The following is a 21,601-nucleotide window of genomic DNA, read 5'->3' on the forward strand; positions in this document are numbered from 1 at the left end:
ATTCCCACATTTGGAAGATCCCATTTAATCTTATGAAGTTCTTATCCAAATGCTTGATAATAACTTTCCCTGCATGCATCCATTAGCATTATACTGACAGATTTTCTACTATTGGACTATCCATACAATCCTCAAGTAAATCCCATTTGATTATGATAAATGTCTTCCTGGTGAGGGCAGGTGCGCCGTGCATTTTATTGTTAAATTAGCTAATATTTTATTTAGTATTTAAAAATGCTACTGACTTTTTGTTACTCTGTCTGTTTTGCTGAACTTACTCATTTTCATAGTTTGTTAATTTTCATGGCTTTCACTTATCAATAATGATAATTTTACCTCCTCCCTTTTAATCTTTATGCTTCTTCTTCATTTTTCCCGTGTGGTAGCATGTGCTAGCTGAAGCATATAGGCTTTGGAGAGAGACTTTTCTGTGGACCCTGGGCACAAGGTCTTGGTATGCCTTGCTTGGTACATCACCTGAAAACTAGTAAGAAAAGCACCTCAAGGAGTTTATGAGGATTCCACAAGTTAAAATGCTTGGCACGTGGCCAACAGTAGATGTTAACTATTGAAATATTTACTAAATATGTGTTATTGCTTCCAATATTTTTTCCTCTACCCTTTCTTCTGACTCACCCACCAGGTCCAGAGGTTTCACTTTCACTTACTGGAGGGTGTGTGATGTAACGCACTGGGCGTTACTATGGAAATAATGAATCACTGAACTCTACCTCTGCAACTAACAATACACTCTCTGTTAATTAATTGAATTCAAAGAAAAGAAAAGAACAGAAAAGAACAAAGGATACCTAATCCCATCTTAGAAGTTTAGGAAAATCGGGGCGCCTGGGTGGCTCAGTGGGTTAAAGCCTCTGCCTTCGGCTCAGGTCATGATCTCAGGGTCCTGGGATCGAGCCCCGCATCGGGCTCTCTGCTCCGCAGGGAGCCTGCTTCCTCCTCTCTGCCTGCCTCTCTGCCTACTTGTGATCTCTCTGTCAAATGAATAAATAAAATCTTAAAAAAAAAAAAAAAAAGAAGTTTAGGAAAATCTCCCCAAGAAAATAATATGAAAGTGAAACCTCTGGACCAGGTGGGTGAGTCAGAAGGAAGGGTAGAGAAAAAAATGTTGGATGCAATCATGCATTCCTGAGGAGAGACATGCATGCCCACATCCTTCGCCAGGACAGAAAGCACAGCATGTTTAGAGAATGGACAGCTGTTCCGTAGAAGTATACTGGATGATTCAGCTCTTCGGTTACCAATATTAATTTTTTCAGTAGATAACAATTTGATGAAAGAAATTATGTTTGGTTCGGTTTTTTACCCCTCAGAGCACTTGGCAAAGAGCCATGTACTGAAAAAGTGCTCAATAAATATTTGCTATCTTTAGGAAGGTTTCTGGTCCACTGTAAGTCTACTTGATTCAAAACCATAGCCTAGGAACCAATACTTTACAAACTGCAGAGGCTAAGAGTAATTTGTCTTGAATTAAGAAAGGTCAATATTTAGAAGAGAGATGCCTCAATATCAAATCTAAATCAGCCATCATAAAACCATAGGTCTCAAGTTTTAGAGTTCCTTCACAAAACAATGAGAAGAGTCCAGGGGTAAATTCTAATGATATAAAATACAGACTCTTAAAAATCTGGCATCCGGGATTACTGCAAGTTTTAAAGTGATGTAATAAAGTTGTTATGACTATGTATTTGTTTCCTTGGATTCTCAGGAGAAGGAGCACTAAATAAATTAAATAGTAACAGTACTCCTATTTTTATACATTTCTTTTCATCTTTTTTGTATTCTGAAAATTTTTTTTCAAAATACTTGGCAAATAGAATTAAGAAAATGAAAAAAAAATTCTACTCAATGAAATTTAGAAAATAGGGTGTGGAGTTTTTTCTATTTCCTTTTGTTTATTGAAGGATTTTTTTTTTTTTTTGCAATTTATAAAGTTATCCACTCATTAACAACTGTCACAAAATATTAAACACCACCCCCCTTTTTTTTAGTTCTGACAGGCTCATGCTAATCTAAAGAGCTCATATGCATCCTCCTAAAAATTAATATAAGGATTCTATCAGTAGCCTGGCCCAAATTAGATCCTCAGGAAATTCTGTTTCCCTTCCTGACCCTGACAATATGCTGGGATTGGTTTTCCAATGCTGGGGAATGGTTTTTCCATTTGCTGGGAATAGTTTTCCAACAGCCATATGATCACTGATGATTTATTTCCATTCAAATGTAGTCAAACTCCTTTTCTCAAAACCTTTTATGACTTGGCCCCTCACCAATATGTGACAGATTATTGACAACAAAAATAACATTATTAAACGTCTATTATGTGCCAGGCAAGGTGCTAGGCAGAAAAGGATGAGGTATTTCCCAAACTCCAGCCTTTCTAACTCCATCATCACAATTCTTGTCATCCTTGGTACCACTTTTGTCATTTACTCAAGAGGAAAGTCCATAGGAACACAAGTCAATATAATGAAATACTGCAGATACTATTAGAGAGGTATCCATCAGGAGGGGACAGAATGAAGGAGAAATGTAGCCAATATTTCCTGGGGGCTTGAGAGGAGGTAAAGCAGGGGATTGCCTTGAGAACTTCACAGAGTAAGTGACTCTTGAAAGACTGGTATATTAAAAAAAAATTAAAAAAAAAAAAAACCTCATGGATATAGAAAATAGATAGTGGTTTCCAGAGGCAGGGGGTTGAGGAGTGGGTAAAATGGGTAGAAGGAGTCAAAAGGTACAAACTTCCAGTTATAAAATAAGTAAGCCATGGGAATGTAATGTACAGTTAATACTGTATTGCATATTTCAAAGTTTCTAGAAGAGTAAGCCTCTCTTGCATGTGGGCTTTAGGGTAGGATGGGAAGAGACACACAATTTAGTCCGTAATGGTTACCTTCCCAAAAACTAAAAAAAAAATCTGAACTCCAAACCTATCTGACCCTAAGAGTTTTGGATAGGGTACTATAAACCTAGCAGTATGGCAGATAGTTATAGGTGTATGGAGGAGAGTTTAAACACAGTACTGAAGGGAGTCCAGTAAAAAGTACATGGGTTAGGGAAAACCTCTCCGCAAACGGGATATTGAACCAAGCCAATGAGGTAAGGGAGTAGGCTATATCTGAGAGAAAAGCAGTCTAAGTAGGGGAATAGCAAGTTCAAGGACCCTTAGATAAGAACAGAGAAGAATATGTGATGAGGGGCAAGGTTGTCAGTGTGACTAAAACAATGAGCTAAAGAAAGAATAGTAGGTAACATAACATAAAAATCACTTAGGGCCTTACTGACCATTATAATGGAATTTGGCTTTTACAGAAGTGAGATGAGAAGGCAAAGAAGGGTTCTGAATAGAGGAGGAGCACGACCTAATTACTGTTTTAACAGGATGGCAATGTGTGGCTGATCATCTCCAAAGATGGCTGCCATCATTGGCACCTTTCCTCCCTCAGTGAACAAGCATGACAAGCTACCCAGCATAGGTCTGGTCCATGTCCTCTCCCACTGAATTTGGGATGGCCTTCTGACTTGCTCTTCCCAAAAGAATGAAACAAATGTAAAGTCTGGGAATTCTATACCCAGGCCTTAAGAGGATTTGCAGCTCCCACTCCCTCTTTTATGGAAGCTGAATACTATATAAGAAGTCTGACAACCCTGAGACCATCACGGTATGAGAAAGCCCAATCTAGCCATGTGGAAAAGGCCAAATGGAAGAGAATGAAAGAACCCACACAACAGCCTGACCCAATACCTTGAACTTTCTCAGACAGTCTTTGGACAACTGGAGTCAGAGACCACAGACATTGTGGAATGGAAACAAGTCATTGTCGCCACGTCCTGTCCGAATTTCTAGCCTCTAAACCTTGAACAAATAAAATGGTTCTTGTTTCACACCATAAAATCTTGGAGGAGTTTATCACATAGCAATTAAAGACGGATATTAAAATTGACAATGAGACCAGGTAGTTGGTAGACACCTCATGAAGAGCAACAAGGCTACTCTTTCTAGTTAAAGTTAGAAAGGCAATAATATACTTCTTACTGAAGGCTGGAGAGAGGGCAACTCACATTACATAGTGGCCAAATGTCTGGCAACACCACAACAATATGGAAGAAAATATATCTAATGAACTTGTGGATCTGGCTAAGAAGATTTCTGAGCATAATGGCTGGCTTCATTCAGCTGCCTAGGATTCATTACAGGAAGAGAAAGATGAACTAAAGGGTTCATGTGGAATTTAGAGGAAATTGTTCAACCCAATACTCGCCAGCTTAGAAAAGAAAACTTTTTGTCATTCTCGCCTCTCCAGATAGCAAAAGATTCTCAAAGAAAGAAGCAGTCTTAAGACAAAGTTCAAATCCAAGGTCTATTCTTATAATGTGCTCTGAGGTTAAAGATCAAATCAAGTGCGTGGCTGGAAGATGCCTCATTAAGACCTTACGTGAAGGCAGTGCCTCCCAGCCCAGTCAGCGGGACAAAAATGCTTCGAAAAACCTTAAGGGTTTCTCCTACAGCTTTCTGACTTGCAGACAAAAATAAAGAGGGGAATATCGTGTCTTCTGGGTACGTCTTTCTCTAATGGAGTGAACCTCAATAAAATTTATAGGAAGCCCTCAGATTTAAAAGAAAAATGTACTTAAAACAAAAAACAGAAAAACAACCTCACCACCAGGTAAGCAAAAGGAAGGACACAAAAGGTCCTTAGATCCAACTCAGAGCAGGAAGTGGCCTCTTCAGTTGCTGACAAGCGCTATTTCTTGTGGAAAAGAAAGGTTAAAGGAGGAGGCCTTTCACTTTACAACCAGCCCAGATGAGGTGCCAGAGGTAGGAATGAAGAAACCTTCCAGAATGTTTCCTCCCCAGTGGCCTTGTAAGAGCTAAGGAGTTGAATGTGGTGCAAACTGTAGAATCATGATATAAACAACAAATTACTGTTTGTTAAGCCAGTGGTTTCTGGGTGTTTCTGATTGTTTGTTTTGAGGGTTTGCTTGTTTTGTGAGTTTGTTTGTTTAATGCAGGCAGGGCATGTAACAGAAGCTTTCTGGCCTGTTTCATTGAGAACAGGCAGTGGGGAGGGGCAAGTACAGCAGCAGGGAGACCAATCTTGCAGTAATACATGAGGCATGACAAGAGTGGCTTGGGTCCAGGTGGCAGCCGTGAAGCTGGCGAGAAGTCAGATGTGGGATACGCCGCAGGGGCAGCTGAACAAGCTGGTGGCAGATTAAAGTGTGGGGTATGGGAAAAAGAGAAGTAAGGACACCTCTGAGACGGACTAAGTGATTATGTATGCAGCTCCAAGAATGGAACTGCCACCAAGTGAGAAGAGGGAAACAGTGGAAGAAGCAGTTTGGAGGTTAAGCCAGGAATCCAGTGAGTCCTAGACCTTTCCTCAGAATTACTAACTAGACTGTTGTACCTAGGAGTCTGGAGTTCGGGGTCATGACTGGATACAGAAATCACTACTCTAGGAAGGCATTACCAGCCACGAGGCTGGATGAGATCACCAAGGGAGTGAGTTACACAGAGAAAGGACTGACCCCACTGACTCCTCTGTTTAGAGGTTAGGGAAACAGAACTGGGAAGAGACCAAAATGAGTGATTGTGAGGCAGAAAGACAAGCAGGAGGTGAGGGGAGTGGGGGGGACTGTCTGGAAGCCAAATGAAAACAACTCTGCTGAAGAGTGGACTGGAAAATTTCGAACTATAAAATGTTCAATTGAAGAATAATTGAAAATTTTAGAGGTCAGAGCTAAGAGTGCACAAGGGGCATTCCATTTCTCAAATTTCTATTAGAAGGCATACGAGTAAAATGCCCAGTGAGAATGAAATGATACAAGGGATTACTGAATGTGTCACAGGGCTTCTTCCCTGTGTCATTGTGATAAGTAGAACTCCCCCCCACCAACAACCAACCTTACAACCATTATATTTTCTTCTTGGAGGATCATTTTCAATTTTAATTCCTTTATTTAACAAAATATTTTGTCACTCTCCGGATCTCTTCTGCAGTCCGTTAGCACTTGGAAAAACCTTAGCATCAGGAGAAGCAGCAACTATGCATTACTAGAACATGATGAGCGAATATGCATTCAGACTTTTTTATCCATTTTTATATATCTATATAAAAATACATATTTTGTATACACATACACGCACATATGTATGCCGATGCACATACATATATATATATGTATATTTAAGTCCTTCCAAAAATGACCCGCAAGACACTACTAGAGTCACAGTGGGATAAAACATTGAAAAATATATGTATACATATAACCTGCTTCCAGATATAAAATGAGCACAAATAACACTGCTGAACTGAAATGAGACCAAAGAGCTTCTTATTTCCTACATCTGATTTCAGTACTGAGGAACTTGGGAAAAAAAAAGATAAAGCAAAATAATAAATATGTAATTAATAATAATTAGTCAAATTCACCACTATATAGCTAGCTAGTAGTGAGTATCTGCAGTACTGGCTAAAACTACAAAGGTTCTTTCAACTCCCCTATGGAATTTTTCCACTCAGTCCATTCCAATGGGATAGTAGCAAGCACTTAAGCATTGTTCAATCTCAACAGCCTGATGTAGCAATCTGCAACCACTGTGGAAGTAAACCAAAGAGCTAATATTGAACTAAGGAAAGCAGGTGGCTTCTTGCCAACCCTCATACCATAAAGCCTCTGAAAAAGCTTCTCAATTACTTGACAACACCACCTCGGTTGTGATATAATGGGAAAGGCTTCTGTTCTGATCTCTCCAGGAACCCCAGCTTTCGACTTGGATGGATGAATGGATAGAAAGATGGATAAATTCAGCACCCAAATCAATCCCCATGTACTTACATCAGGTTCTATCAGCAAAAGCTGATGCAAATTAATGTTCTCATTCAGGAACCATGACAGAAATCTCTCCAAGGAACCAAACACATATAGATACTCGCATGAATATCAGTAGATCATAAAGCTAATCTTTAAATATATAATTAATGATTGATGTCAATCATGCAAGTACCATATAAGCAGTATTACTTGAAAACCAACATTCTATCTTTATAACATGGTGTCAAAATGAAGTCGTGGTTAGTTGTCACTGCCAAATTGTGGGAAATACTTATATAGAAATATCATTCTTCATAAATACCTGTGATCTTAAATCTGTGCAGGTTAAATCCTCAGTTCTACCACTTAACTCTTAGGAATGTTACTCAGTTACCCTGTGCTCCAGTTTTCTCAGCAGTATAATACAGTTCCCACCACCACATAACTTTATTATGATGATTTTAAAAATACATACTTGGAACAATGCCCAGTACATAATAAGACCTCAACAAGTATTAGCTATAATTAACATGAATTATATTTCCCATATGGGAAATAATATATTTCCCATAATTTAAGTTGCTGGCAGAAAGATGGAACTCTCCGTATTATCATTAACTAACCTTCAAAAGAATAGGTACCTAATGAACAAACTTAACAGGAAGCTCTAAGAGATAAATGAAGAAAAGGACAGTTTTCTAAGTTTTAAAATGTTTTAAACACTAGCTGGGGTTCGAGGCCCACTTAAAAACCGAACTAGAGTTGTGGATATTTTCCTAAGAAAAATCCACTTACACTAACATTTCAGGGCTTCAATCATAGCCTTCCTGAAATCTACTCAGAGCCAGCAAACCTGAGATGGAGAACCTTCTGGGGTTTAAAATCCTTTAATTATCAAACTCTATTTCAATAAACTTTAAATCACTGATTTTCTCTCTCCTTCAAAGATGTTGATAAATATGTATTTCATTAACAACTAGTATGTCTTGCAAGAGAGCTGCTGACATTTATATGTGAATCTCACCGGTGAAAACAGAAAACATCAAATCATTTTCCTTAAGTCCACCAAAATCTGCAGTAAAATTCCGAATTTCAGGACTACAACTCCAAACCAGGTTCTGGAGTTCCCATGCCAGACTGTCAGAGAATAGTGAATCCAAAGTATGGGAAGCAGTGTCTGGCTGGTTCAGTCAGTAGAGCATGTGACTCTTGATCTTGGGGAAGTGACTTTGAGCCCCACATGGTGTAGAGCTTACTTAATAAAAATAAATAAATAGATTAATAATAAATTAAAAAGCAAAGTATGGGAACACTGCCGACTAGAGCTTCAGGACCAGTGACCAACCTAACTCCTCTGTGTCACTCCGTCACAGAGCCAATGACCCTGCAGGAAAGGCCATTCTGAGTATGACTAAAACTCTGAGGAGAAAACTCATTGAGAAATGAAAGAATGTGACCTTAAAACACAATAGTAACAAATCTTTAGAACTTTCTGAGACTTAACTTGATTCCATAAAATTTTAAATTCTTTGTCACTTTTTAAAGCTAAGAAGGCTCTTACTTTTTCTCTTCAGTCCCTTCCTTTACATATTTTTATGTTCTTTTTGTATCTCCTTCCTCCACCACACAGCTCTTCAACAAAACAACAGGAGTTGTTAAATTGAATCAATTATTGAACCTTGATGCTCTCAGTAGAACAGCCCACCTCACAGCCATTCCCTCTGGAACACCACAACCATCCAGAGCTGATCTGTTCATTCAGTCAAGTCAGCAAAACCTCCTTAGGCACACTGACAAGATAAGGATGCCTATCAGTTACAAGTAGATGTCATCACCCCTGTAATAACTTTAGAAAGTAGCTTTAAAAAACACAATGGAAAAATAGCTAGCGACAACAGCTTTGCTTCCAGTTTTGAAACTTCTAACTCATCCTGTTAAGAATCTGTACACATCGTTTAGGAATAATCTTGCATCATGGCTAAGTTGAAGCTCTCGAAATCTTAAATGCACAGCATTATATAAATTAAAATGAATTGTGTATGTCCGCAAAATGCAATCACAATAACACTGGGAAAAAATTAACTGGATTTTCATTTAAATCCACCTTGGATAAGGATTTTATTGCAACTAAGTTCTCCTGCATCTCTTCCAAGTTTCTAATACTGCTTTTTAAAGAGATGAGTGGCTTGTACAGGGTTGGAACTAAGAATACAAACCCAGGCCTGACTGCCCAGCAATAACCATTTCTGCAAGTTCCTTTCCATAGGAGGACAAGGGTCCTCATCCAAAAAGGGAAGGGTAGCTCGATTTTGCAAACAAAGGTAGCGACAGACTTGCAGAGTCCTACACACCTTTGTTCAGACCCAAAGGGAGTTTGGGAGGGGTCAGGGAAGAAACGAGGAGCTGCAGTACCTTTCTTGAACTCTCTGAGCTCGGTTAGGTGCAGAACTCAGCGCTCGGTGCTGCCAGACCGCGTCTTCTCGGCGGGGGCAGCCAGACGCACGTCCCTCGCCCTCCGCCGGTCAGCTGGCAAAGTCAGCGCAGGGGAGAGCCCCGCGCAGGGGAGTGCCCGGCGCAGGGGAGAGCCCGGCGCGGGACGCTGCCTCCCGCGCCTCCGCTGCCTGCAACACCGAAAGACTGGAGTGCACGGAGGAGCGGGGCGGGACCCGCCAGCGGACGAGCAAGCTGCGCACCTCTGGGAGCCGAGGATGGCGAGCACGGGGGGAATAAAGGGTCAGAAAGGGGAAAACCGCTCTGCGTAGTGCAGCCGAAAACCCGAAATCGCGGTCAAGTGTTCCGCGTGAGAGGGCGGGGCGGCACAACCCGCAGCTGGTGGCGGGAAACGGGTGGGTCGGCCCCGAGCTGGGAGAGGCCCGAGGCGTAGGCTTTCGGGGAAAATTCCATCGCCTTTTCAACCACCACCACCTCCCCTCCCAGAGCGGAGAAGCAGAACTCTACCTCCATCGAGTCCGGGCTGCAGGGCTGGGAGCGACAAGCGGCGCAGCGGACGGGCACTGCCACCAGGCTCCCTCAGCCTGGCGACTGGCTTCGACTGCGAGTCAGCGGGGGTTCCCCCTGGGTGCCCTGAACCCAGGGAGTCCCAACCCTCAGCGAAAAGAAAAGTGAAAGAGAAAAGAGCAAGGAGCACAGGGCAAGATAAACTTCCCCAGCGGCGGCTGGGGGAGGGGGATGTGGCAGCAGACCCTTAAAGATTGCCCCAGGTGTCCCCGGGTGTTCTCCGCCCTCTTGGCTAGGACGCTCCGCAGGTTTCTGCCACTGCCAAGTCCCGGGGTGCAGAACTTGGAGGGAGGAGGTGGTCAGGGAGCGCCGGCCCCGCCTCGCAGAAACGCCAGACCGCGGCTTCGGCCTGTGCCTTTACCTTCCCTGGCACCTCCAGGGAAAGCGCGAGAAGTCTCCGCGACCACCCCGGCCCCCCGCCCCTACCCAGCCTGGCTTAGGGCGGGAGGCTTCCCCGGAAAAGCCTGGAGACCTGGGCGCGTGGTTGACCATCCAGCTGGCCCAGAGGCAAGGGGAAAATGTGTAGTAGGATCGAGCTGGGCTGGGCGGCTACTCCAGACCAGCCTCTCACCCCGCAGCGCAGGCTGGAAGAAGTGGCAGGCTCAGGTAAAGTCTTGTGGGAGAGGACGGAATAAGACAGCTGGATGACTACTTTGTCCAAGGCAGTTGTGAGCACGGAGGTGAACCAGCAGATAGGAGCCTGCCCGTGGATCACTTTTCCACTGTAGGGCACACTGGATTGTAAACACGGTGCATGACCCCATTAAATGGGAACCTGTGAAATGTTATTAGGGTATTTCACAATTGAAAGAAGGGACTAAGTTCTTTGAAGCTCAGTCATCCTTATGCCACACACAGTCAGCAGAAAAGTCCTCATGCTCAGTTTTGGAAACACTCTGAAGAACCTTGAACACATGTGAATCAGCGAAAATCCCTAATGGAAGGTCGTCCCCAAATTTTCCAGTTATGTCACAGAAAAACTGATACGGTTCCTTGGAGTTTAGTAAACATTTAACTACCTTTTCTTTACAATTACCTATTAAAAAAAAAAAAGAAAAATAGAAGTCATTTAAATATCAATTATGCATAAAATTCCACATAAAATAATTTCATATTTTTATGAAAAAGTTGATCTCTAGATAGTCACATCAACAAAAAAAGGTGATATATAAAAATCTAAAAACCATTTTTTACAACAATTCAAAAATTCACCATGGTTGGGAATTATATTTAAAGAAATTAAACAGTCCTTTTCTGTCCAAGACAATGTTATGTTGAATTTTCTTGTAATAATGCCAATGATCTCAAATCTAATCTGACTTTTTCACAGCGATATCCTGAAGCTCTGATTTGCAGAATGGACGTTCATTGTGAGAGCAGGCGTGCAGCCAGATTGGATTCTGTTGCAAAGATAGTAGCCACAGGAGGAGGATGGTATGCATAGAGGTGAATATACAGATTAGGGATGGAGAAGGGGATTTACGTCCTATCAACTTGAACTGTGGAAGAGCATCTTGGACTCCTGCAAAGTGAACTCCTCCCATACCTCCTTCAGTATCCTTATGGATGCTGTGTGCTGTGCAGCTGGTAGCCGAAATAGATGTCCAGACAGTAAGACACTTTATTGGCTACATCTAGCCTCAACCAGCAGAGCCTTATATCATTGTTGCCAGAGGATGCATCATCACCGCTCAGACCCTGTTGTGCTTGGGCTGCCCAAGAGCACTAGAGAAAGCTGCTCTCTGCTCTTAGCCCAGGGGCTCCAGCTGCCCATGGAGTTGAATAGCATCAGTATCTGACATCGTGCTTTGAACATTTGATCACCATGAGCTACTGGAGAGGTCCTCACAACACTCTGGGAAACCGATGGGAATTTTCATCTTTCTTTCTAAAACCTGAGTTTTAAAGTACAATCTGAACACATAAGAATAATAAAATTGGTCTATAAATATTGATCCAGCTTCTAATATATGTGAGTTCTGCAACAAGATGGGCTGAATGGGATATAAGGCATTTGGTTAAGTTGGGGAGATTTTTAAAAAATTAACAACACAGTGAAAATGAAAATTATTCTAGCCATAAGATATGCTTTGCTGTATTTGCCTCCCAAAGATGTAGGTCAAATTCGTTTTCTTAATTACAGAAAATAAAGTATTTTTGAATTAGTTATACAAGTGTCTACAATTCAATGATGCTGGATTTTCGGCATAATTTGTTTTTGTTGCACTGCTATCAAACAGAGAAGTCTCATATAAGCAACTTGTATTTTCAGTTGCCACAGGGTGTTTGGCAAGATATTGAAAATTACTCAAACCAATGAACAAATAAATTCCACTGTATAAATTAAAAACAAAGACAAAGATTGATGAAATAGTTTGAAACCATTGTAAGATAACTCATAAAATTATAATGTAGAAAGAAGTAAAAATTAACCAAACCTCGCAGAAGGGACTATAATAACCACTCTTTGAATCTGCAGAATTAATAATAAAATCATAGTTCAATAAAATTTTACTATCTGATTTTTCATTCCAAAGATAATGGTTGCCAATTGGGCAGTTGTCTTTAAAATAAATTACTAATAAATGTTTCCTAATAGCTTTTGAGACAACGGGGAAGAAGTTAAAAGTTGGCTCGTCTGATTTAGTGTTCAAAGTCCATGACTGTGACCTTATCTATGATCCTAAGAACAAACCACAGGCCAAGAACTAAGATGACTTTCTGCTGTTTAAAAAACTTAGCCCAAGACCCCTCAAGTTTCCATTTTGATTAAAACATGCCATTAGCTCAAGGTTGACCCCCATCTCTGGTTTTTGTTTTTTGGGGGTTGTTCGTTTTTTTGTTGTTGTTGTTTGGTATTTTTTTGTGTTTTGTGTGTGGGTTGGTTTGTTTTTTTTGTGTGTGTGTTTTTTTTTTGGTGATCTTGATAATAGAGGGGGAACACTCTTTCTATTAAGGATTACTGAAGTTTTCAAGAGGTTCTTATATTTCTGCTTTGTCAGAGGTGCAGCAATACTAGAGTTCTTAGAGTTCCTTTTGTGTTCCTGAGTGCCTGCTCTGCACAAATGTTAGCTTTCAAGTATTCAATTTTTACAGCAATGCTATCAGTTATGAACTATCTCCATTTTACAGATGGAGAAACTAAAACCCAGAGAAATTACACAACTGTCCTAAGTTCCCATGCAACTGACTCGCCCAGCAAGGATTTGAACTTCAGTGATTTTTTTTTTTAATTTTATTTATTTATTTGACAGACAGAGATCACAAGTAGGCAGAGAGGCAGGCAGAGAGAGTGAGAGGGAAGCAGGCTCCCTGCTGAGCAGAGAGCCCGACATGGGACTCGATCCCAGTACCCTGAGATCATGACCTGAGCCGAAGGCAGCGGCTTAAACCACTGAGCCATCCAGGCACCCCGAACTTCAGTGATCTTAAGTATACATGCCTACCCTCTTCCACCTTTGAACGGACAGCTACCCTCCACTGCGTGTAAAACAAAGGGTTCCTGAGGGAGCCGTTCTTGAGGAAAAAAGCCATTGACTTCCAGGTGGTGTCTCTCAGTCCCATTTTGTTTGTTCTAGAGCAACTTTAGCCACTGCTAGTAAGGAAACTCATCAGTTCCATAAATTTCTGCTTCCTGATCTCATTGTATTTCTGTAATTAAACCACTATGGGTGTTGCAGCCCCACTACAAATCGGTATTTGAATAAAGTGACTGGCCAAAGGCTAGTGGAGCTCTGCTGCAGATTGGGCACAGCCAAACTGGCAGCTGGCTCCTGGTAGAGACATGTGATTTGTCTTCAGTTGAAGCATCAGATGTACTCAAGGCAAAGGAGGAGAAAGGACACCTACTTTCAAACTGCAGGGGAATTATAAACAGTTATCATAACATACTGAATTCTTAACATATTTAAGGGTCTATAGAATCTTTAATGTTTGTGTAGTTAGCAACTGCGGGGAGGGGTGGTTAAGTAGAAACAAGAGATCATTTCATGTGCTGATAATACTGTACTGAATGAAATTTGAAGAATGAGCTAACTAATCAAAATCTACTGCAAAGAACTTTACTTACCTTACTTAGATTTATAGTGAAAGTGTATCATAAATGTACACAATATGACTTGTGATGGCATTTATTTCAATGAGAAACTGTAAGAAAGGGATTTTACTTTTCATCATGGATAGGTGGAAAATTCATATGGAAAATACACATTTTCTTGAATTAGCTCTATAACTTAAATTTATGCATTTTTTACAACATGTAACCGCCTTAACAAAAAGATGTGAACCAAAGCCAATAGCAATGATAGGTGCATGTTAACATATCTGACCAAAAAAAAAAAAAAAATTAAACTGACATCACTTTTGATTTTGATTCTGTGGCTGGCAAATAGGCCCTGAATAAAAGTTTGTTGAATCTATTTTGGTAAGAAATAATTTCACTGTCTTTTCACAGATTTTGATTCTTGCTAGAATCAAAATCTGAGAATTCATAGAGCTACATGTAGATATGTGGATATGTATACATATATAAACACATATATACAAATACACATATACATTCATAATATATATGTATATGTGTATAAATGTACATAATAGTTCTTTGCAAGTATCGTGAAATAATTCAATAATTTACATAACTTAATTCTGTGGTCACTTTTTATTGCGTTTTTAACTAAACTGCCTTCAAAACATCCATCAAAATCAATTTTCAGAAACACTCTGACAAATATCAACTATGCCAATAGAAGTCTCATAATCATCTGTTAAAATACCATTAGTTTTGTTATTATAGGTATTGTTGTATGGGAAATGACCATGATGAAATGCTGGCCTCCAGTTACCATCTTGGAAGAATCAAAGTGAAAATACATACAGACCAAATTAAGATAAACAACATGATTTATTAAATCAATCTAAACCTCACAATGAGAAGCAAAAGAAAAGAGATCAGACACCAGGTTAAACACACTTAGGGAAGAGTGCATGGGGAGAAGACCCCACACCCGAAATCCTGGGTTACACAATGTTCATATAACCTCTCTCTCTGTCTCTCTTTCTCTCTCTGCCATATCATCCCTCTCTGATGATGGTGTAGTGATGAAGACCAAAGCTGAGGTGTGAATAAAGAGGGGATACAAAGATGAAATTTACCTAGGGCCAAAACACATGCTTGCTCTATTAGACATAGGAGTCAAGCTGTGTATTTCTAATTAGCCTCCTACACTTTTTGGACACAGAACATGTGAAGCTGGAATCAGAATATACTGGAAATGACCAGTAAATGGCCAATTTAAAGGTGATGTATAAAAAAGTCTGCTGAGAAAGTCACCATCATATATACGACTTTCTATCCTTTCTATCTCTAAGTAGTATCCTTGTTTGTTCTTGCATGTATTTCATTATACTATATATTTTTTAAAAAAAGATTTTATTTGGGGTACCTGGGTGGCTCAGTGGGTTAAGCCTCTGCCTTCAGCTCAGGCCATGATCTCAGGGCCCTGGGATCTAGCCCCACATCAGGCTCTCTGCTCAGCAGGGAGCCTGTTTCCCCCCACCCACTCTCTGCCTGCCCTTCTGCCTACTTGTGATCTCTGTCTGTCAAATAAATAAATAAAATCTTTAAAAATATTTTTTATTTATTTTTTTTATTTGAGAGAGAAGAGAGAGCATGAGCAGTGGAAAGGGCAGAGGTAGAAGGGGTTGGAGAAGCAGGCTCCCCACTGAGCAGGGAACCAGAGGCAGGACTCCATCCCAGGACCCTGGGATCATGACCTAAATTGAAGGCAGATGCACAACCAACTGAGCCACCCAGGCACCCCTGTACCTTCTATTTTTAACATGTCTTTCAGGTTACTAATTCACAATTTATATTTAACACATCTTATAAATTTGCCTATGCCTCACTAGCTACTTATGTATTGTCTATATTTAACACACATCCTATGATTTTCACCCATTTCTCAAAAGCTCTAGCCTACTTACTATCTATGATTAACACTTCTTAGGAGCTTTATCCATCTCACTGTTCTCTTGTATAGAAAAATCAAATGTTCTCTAGCAATATATATTTTAGTAATTCTTTACTAAATAAACTCTAATTTAATTCTAATTTATTTGAGATTTGTATGCCTAGAGGCTTTTATCACCTTTATAAATATCTGTCCTGCATCAGGTATTGATGTCCTTAACCATGACCTATGGGTCATGGCTGATTGTGAAGCTATATCCTGCACACTTACACCATTCTATCTTGGATCTCAGGGACTCCATGGAATGAAGCCAAATGTTTTATGTTCCTTTGGGATATATAACAATCTTAATGTTTTGGTACTCAGTAGAGGGGAGAAGGAGTTTAAATAGAGCTAAGAGATGATTTAATATTCTAACAATACTATTTTGAACAATCTTTTAAGGTTGACCTTATCAATCAAAATCTAGTTCAAAAACACATTAACTATGTAACTTTGATTTATATTATAAATTTATTTTATGTGTCTATTTATGGTTATATATGAGATCATATATGTATATATGACCCACTCCTGAAGCTATATTCTACCCATGTATTATATTCCAAGTGTGTTAGATGTAAAAAGAGTAGTGTTTACCAGTTTCCCAGAGTGGGTTTTGACAATTTACCAAACTAAACAACAAGCTTCTAAATAAACCATGGATTAAAGAAGAAATCACAGAGGATATTATAAGATACTTTGAACTGAATGATAATGAAAACAAAATATACCAAACTTTGAGAAACTATCTAAGAACTAGTTCTTAGATAAAAATTTATAATTATCAATACTGATATTGCAAGAAAAAAAGGTAAAATCCATAGAGTAAGCTTTCACCATAAGAAACTAGAAACAAAAGACAAAATACAAAATTAAGAGAGAGAAACAATAAAGATAAGAGAAGAAATGGAGAAGAAAATCAGTGAAAACAATTACAATGAAAAGATCAATGAAATTGGTAAATCTTGATCTAAATTGGTCAAGAAAAAAGAGAGAAAGAATAAAATTACCATTAGCAACATTGAAAGAGAAGATATCACTATGTGTGCTAAAGACATAAGAGAAAAATAATATTAAAGACAACTTATAGCAATAAATTTAACAACTTAAAAGACAAATTCCTTAAAAGCCACAAGTTACAAATACTACATAAAAAAATAATAATAATAATAATAAAATGTTTAAGTTATATCTATTACAGAAATTTAACTCATAATTAAAATTCTTCCCACAAAGACTCCAAGTCCAAATGGCTTCACTGGAAAATTCTAATAACAAAAAATTAAGAATTCTGGAACAAACAATCCTAAAATTTGTATGGAGCCAGAAAGGACCCCGAATTGCCAAGGAAATGTTGAAAAAGAAAAGAAAAACAAAGCTGGGTGCATCATGTTGCCTGATTTCAGGCTATATTACAAAGCTGTAATCACCAAGGCAGCATGGTACTGGCAGAAAAACAGACACATACATCAGTGGAACAGAATAGAGAGCCCAGATATGGACTCTCAACTCTATGGTCAACTAATCTTCGACAAAGCAGGAAAAAATATCCAATGGAAAAAAGACAGTCTCTTCAAAAAATGGTGCTGGGAAAACTGGAAAACTACATACAGAAGAATGAAACTCAACCATTTTCTTACACAAAACACAAAGATAAGCTCAAAATGGATGAAAGACCTCAATGTGAGACAGGAATCCATCAAAATCCTAGAGGAGAACATAGGCAGTAACTTCTTCAACATTGGTCTTGAACTTCTTTCAAGACATGCCTTCAAAGGCAAGGAAAACAAAAGTGAAAATGAACTTTTGGGACTTCATCAAGATAAAAAGCTTCTGCATAGCAAAGGAAACAGTCAATACAACAAAGAGGCAATCCACGGAATGCGAGAAGATATTCGCAAATGATACTATAGACCAAGGGCTGATATCCAATATCTATAAAGAACTTCTCAAACTCAACAACCAAAAAATAAATAATCAAGTCAAAAAAAGAAGACATGAACAGACACTTCTCCAAAGACATACAAGTGCCTAACAGACACATGAAAAAATATTCATCATCATTAGTTGTCAAGGAAAGTCAAATCAAAACCACAGGGAGATACTACCTTACACCAGTTAGAATGGCAAAAATTGACAAGGCAAGAAACAACAAATGTTGGAGAAGTTGTGGAGAAAGGAAAACCCTCTTAGACTGCTGGTGGGAATACAAACTGCTGGTGGGAATACAAAGCAGCCACTTTGGAAAACAGTGTAGAGTTTCCTCAGAAAATTAAAAATAGAACTACCCTATGACCTAGCAATTGGACTACTGGGTATTTACCCCAAAGATACAGATGTAGTGAAAAGAAGGGCCATATGCACCCCAGTGTTCATAGGAGCAATGTCCACAATAGCCAAAATGTGGAAAGAGCCAAGATGCTCTTCAATAGATGAATGGATAAAGATGTGGTCCATATACACAAAGGAATATTACTCAGCCATCAGAAAGGATGAATACCCAACTTTTGCATCAACATGGATAGGACTGGAAAAGATTATGTTAACTGAAATAAGTCAAGCAAAGAAATTCAATTATCATATGGTTTCATTTATTTGTGGAACATAAGGAATAGCATAGAGCATATTAGGAGAAGGAAGGGAAAAATGAATGGCAGAAAATTGGAATGGGAGATGAACTGTGAGAGACTATGGATTCTGGGAAACACACTGAGGGTTTTAGAAGGGAGGAGGGTGGGGGATGGGTGAGTCTGGTGATGGGTATCATGGAGGGCACAGATTGCATGGAGCACTGAGTGTTATGTGCAAACAAGGAATCATGGAACACTACAGCAAAAACTAATGATGTACTGTATGATGACTAATGTAACATAATAGAAAAAAGAAAAAATAATGCCAATCTCACACTAACTCTTCAAGAAAATATAAGAGGAAGAAACACCTCTCAACTTACCTGGTGAAGCCAGAATTATCCTGTTAAAAATTAAGATATTATATGAAACAAAATCTACACAGAAAGACCTTTGAAAGCCAATCAATATAATTCTCCATATTAATTGGATAAAGAGAAAAAAAAGCATTTATCAAAATTCAACACACAGCTGTAAGAAAGCTTCCTAGTAAACCAGAAATAGAAGGAAACTTTTGAACCTAAAAAAGGCTACAGCTAATATATTATTTTCCAATGAAAAATGAATGCTTTACTCCTAAAATCAGTTACAAGCAAATACACCTCCTCTATTCAGTTAGTCCTGGAGATCCTAAGCCGCGTGATAAAATAAGAAAAAAAATCACAAATATTAGGGAAAAAAAACAGTATTATTTGCAGAAAATAGAGTCCTGAGGAACCTATAAAAAACTATATTATTAGAACTATAATTGAATTCAGCAGGTCACAGGATACAAGATAAATATATAAACATTAATTATAGTTTTGTATACAGCAATGAGTAATTGGAAATTTGAAGTTTTTAAATATAATTTACAAATGTATCTAACATAAAACATTTAGGCATAAGTATTTAATAACATGTACTCTGAAAACTACAAAATATTGGTGAGGGAAACTGAAGATGGTCTAAATAGGGGCTGGCACGCTATGGCCTATAGTTTTGTTTTTTATTTTTAGAATACAGCTACACCTATTTGATTACATGTGGATAAGGCTGCTTTTGCAGTTGAGTGGTTGCAACAGAGCTCATAAAATTTAGCAAAGCTTAAAATGTTTACTAATTTGAACTTTACAGAAAAAGCTCATCAACTTTTCATCTAAATGTTTGGAAAGATACCACACTCATAAAATTGGAGGATTTGATGTTAAAATGTCAGTTTTCCCCAAATGTGTCTACAGATTCAATGCAATTCCACCAGGCTTTCTTCTACAAGTTGGTTGTAGCTGATGTTAAAATTGATATGCAGGGGCGCCTGGGTGGCTCAGTGGGTTAAGCCGCTGCCTTTGGCTCAGGTCATGATCTCAGGGTCCTGGGATCGAGTCCCACATCGGGCTCTCTGCTCAGCAGGGAGCCTGCTTCCCTCTCTCTCTGTCTTTGCCTGCCTCTCTGCCTACTTGTGGTCTCTCTCTCTCTGTCAAATAAATGGGCATTAAATTAAATTATTAACTGAATTATTATATATTATAAATTATTATTAAGTTAATTAAAATTAATACACTAGAAATACAAGGTCACCACACAAAACTACTTGTTTGTCTATATGTAAGCATGAGCAATTAGAAATAAAATTAACAAAGCAATACAATTTATAGAAGCATCAAAATATACTACACTTAGACATTAATTTAACTACATTTGTTCAAAGTCTAAAGACTAGAATTTTAAAGTGTTGTTCAGAGAAATTAAAGATCTAAATAAATGGAGAGATATACTATGTTCATGGATCAGAAAACTCAGTATTTTTGAGATACCAATGTTCCCCCATTTCTATCATAGTTTCTATGTAGTTTCTATGTAGTTTCAATGAAGATCTCACCGGACCTTTGTGAAGATTTGACCAACTGATCTGAAAAATGTATGTGAAAATGCAAATGACTAGCACTGTGAAACAAAACAACAAAAGATGGTGTCATGAATATCAACAACATTGTCAAATAAATTAGTAGAAGGTTGTTGTTTTTGGTACTGTGACTTTAAATTTAATGAATTAATGCATTGTATATATGAGAAGAAAGCATGTAAAATCATAATAAACAGTTAAAAATGAAAGCTACAAAAAAAAAAAAAAAAAATTGATATGCAAATACAGAGGGGCTGGAAGAGACAAAATACTATTATATAAAGAACAATGTTGGAGAATCTATACTACCAGATATCAAGATTTACTAGTAAGCTATAAAGGCCAAAGCAATGTAATAATGGCATAAGGACTAACAGTCAAATCAATGGAACAGAATAAAAAGTTCAGAATAAAGTCAAGATATATGATTGATCAGATTTGACAATTGTGCCAAAGGTTAAAAAAAAAAAAAAAAAAGGATAACTGTTCTAATGAATGACAGAGGAGCAACTGGGCTTTTTAGGGTTTCAACTGGGTTGAAAAAAAATTATTCACATACCCACATCATTCATAAAATTTGACACAAAATGGTTCAGAGACCTAAATGTAAAAGCTAAAAATATAAACCTTCTAAAAGAAAGCATAGAAGAAAATCCTTGCAATCTTGAGACAGGTAAAGATTTCCCCCACAGAACACAAAAGGCACTAACTATGAAAGAAAAAAAAGGTGAAACAGTTAGATTTCATTAAAACATGAAATTTTTCTCTCTTCAAGGTCCAAAATGATTCCTAGCATACTAAAATTTCTGGACAATGCTGCAGTAAAGGTCCTGTTTAATACTCAACTTATTTCTCAAATTTATTGGTCTAAGAACCATTTTAAAGTAGAACACCAATTAATCTTTTACAGAATTTGTATTCCAAAAATCACACTAGCAAAGTACTATTGATGACACATTCCTTTCTTCTGGAATAAACTCTAATATTAATTGAGGGAGAAGATTCATAACAGTAAAATAATTATTTTTTTCTATAGAATATGCTCTGTGTTCGAGTCAGTTACCTTTTCGTATGATGTTTTTAATGTTTGGGAGTAATAAACATTTCCCTATGGCAATAAACATTATTGAAAAACAGTATTTTTGTAATAGCTGTATAACAACTATTCACCTACTAATAGTCATTTACAACTTGATATATTTTTTTATTAAAATTCAGAA

General features: G+C 38.3%; 1 protein-coding gene across 2 annotated transcripts in view; it reads right to left on the reverse strand.

Moving 5' to 3' along the window:
- The window catches only part of IL15 (interleukin 15), an 81,801-nt gene extending 71,639 nt beyond the window's left edge, over window positions 1-10,162 (reverse strand). The window contains exon 1 of one of the 2 annotated variants that reach the window (XM_045998380.1): window positions 9,796-10,162. The gene's annotated coding sequence lies outside the window, so the exon portion shown is untranslated. Of the gene's footprint in view, window positions 1-9,249; window positions 9,622-9,795 lie in introns of those variants that run through there. The other variant, XM_045998381.1, reaches the window with a different exon arrangement.
- Between the last annotated feature and the right edge of the window lie 11,439 nt (window positions 10,163-21,601).

Source organism: Meles meles, chromosome 2, assembly GCF_922984935.1.
Source record: "Meles meles chromosome 2, mMelMel3.1 paternal haplotype, whole genome shotgun sequence".
Lineage (NCBI taxonomy): Eukaryota > Metazoa > Chordata > Mammalia > Carnivora > Mustelidae > Meles > Meles meles.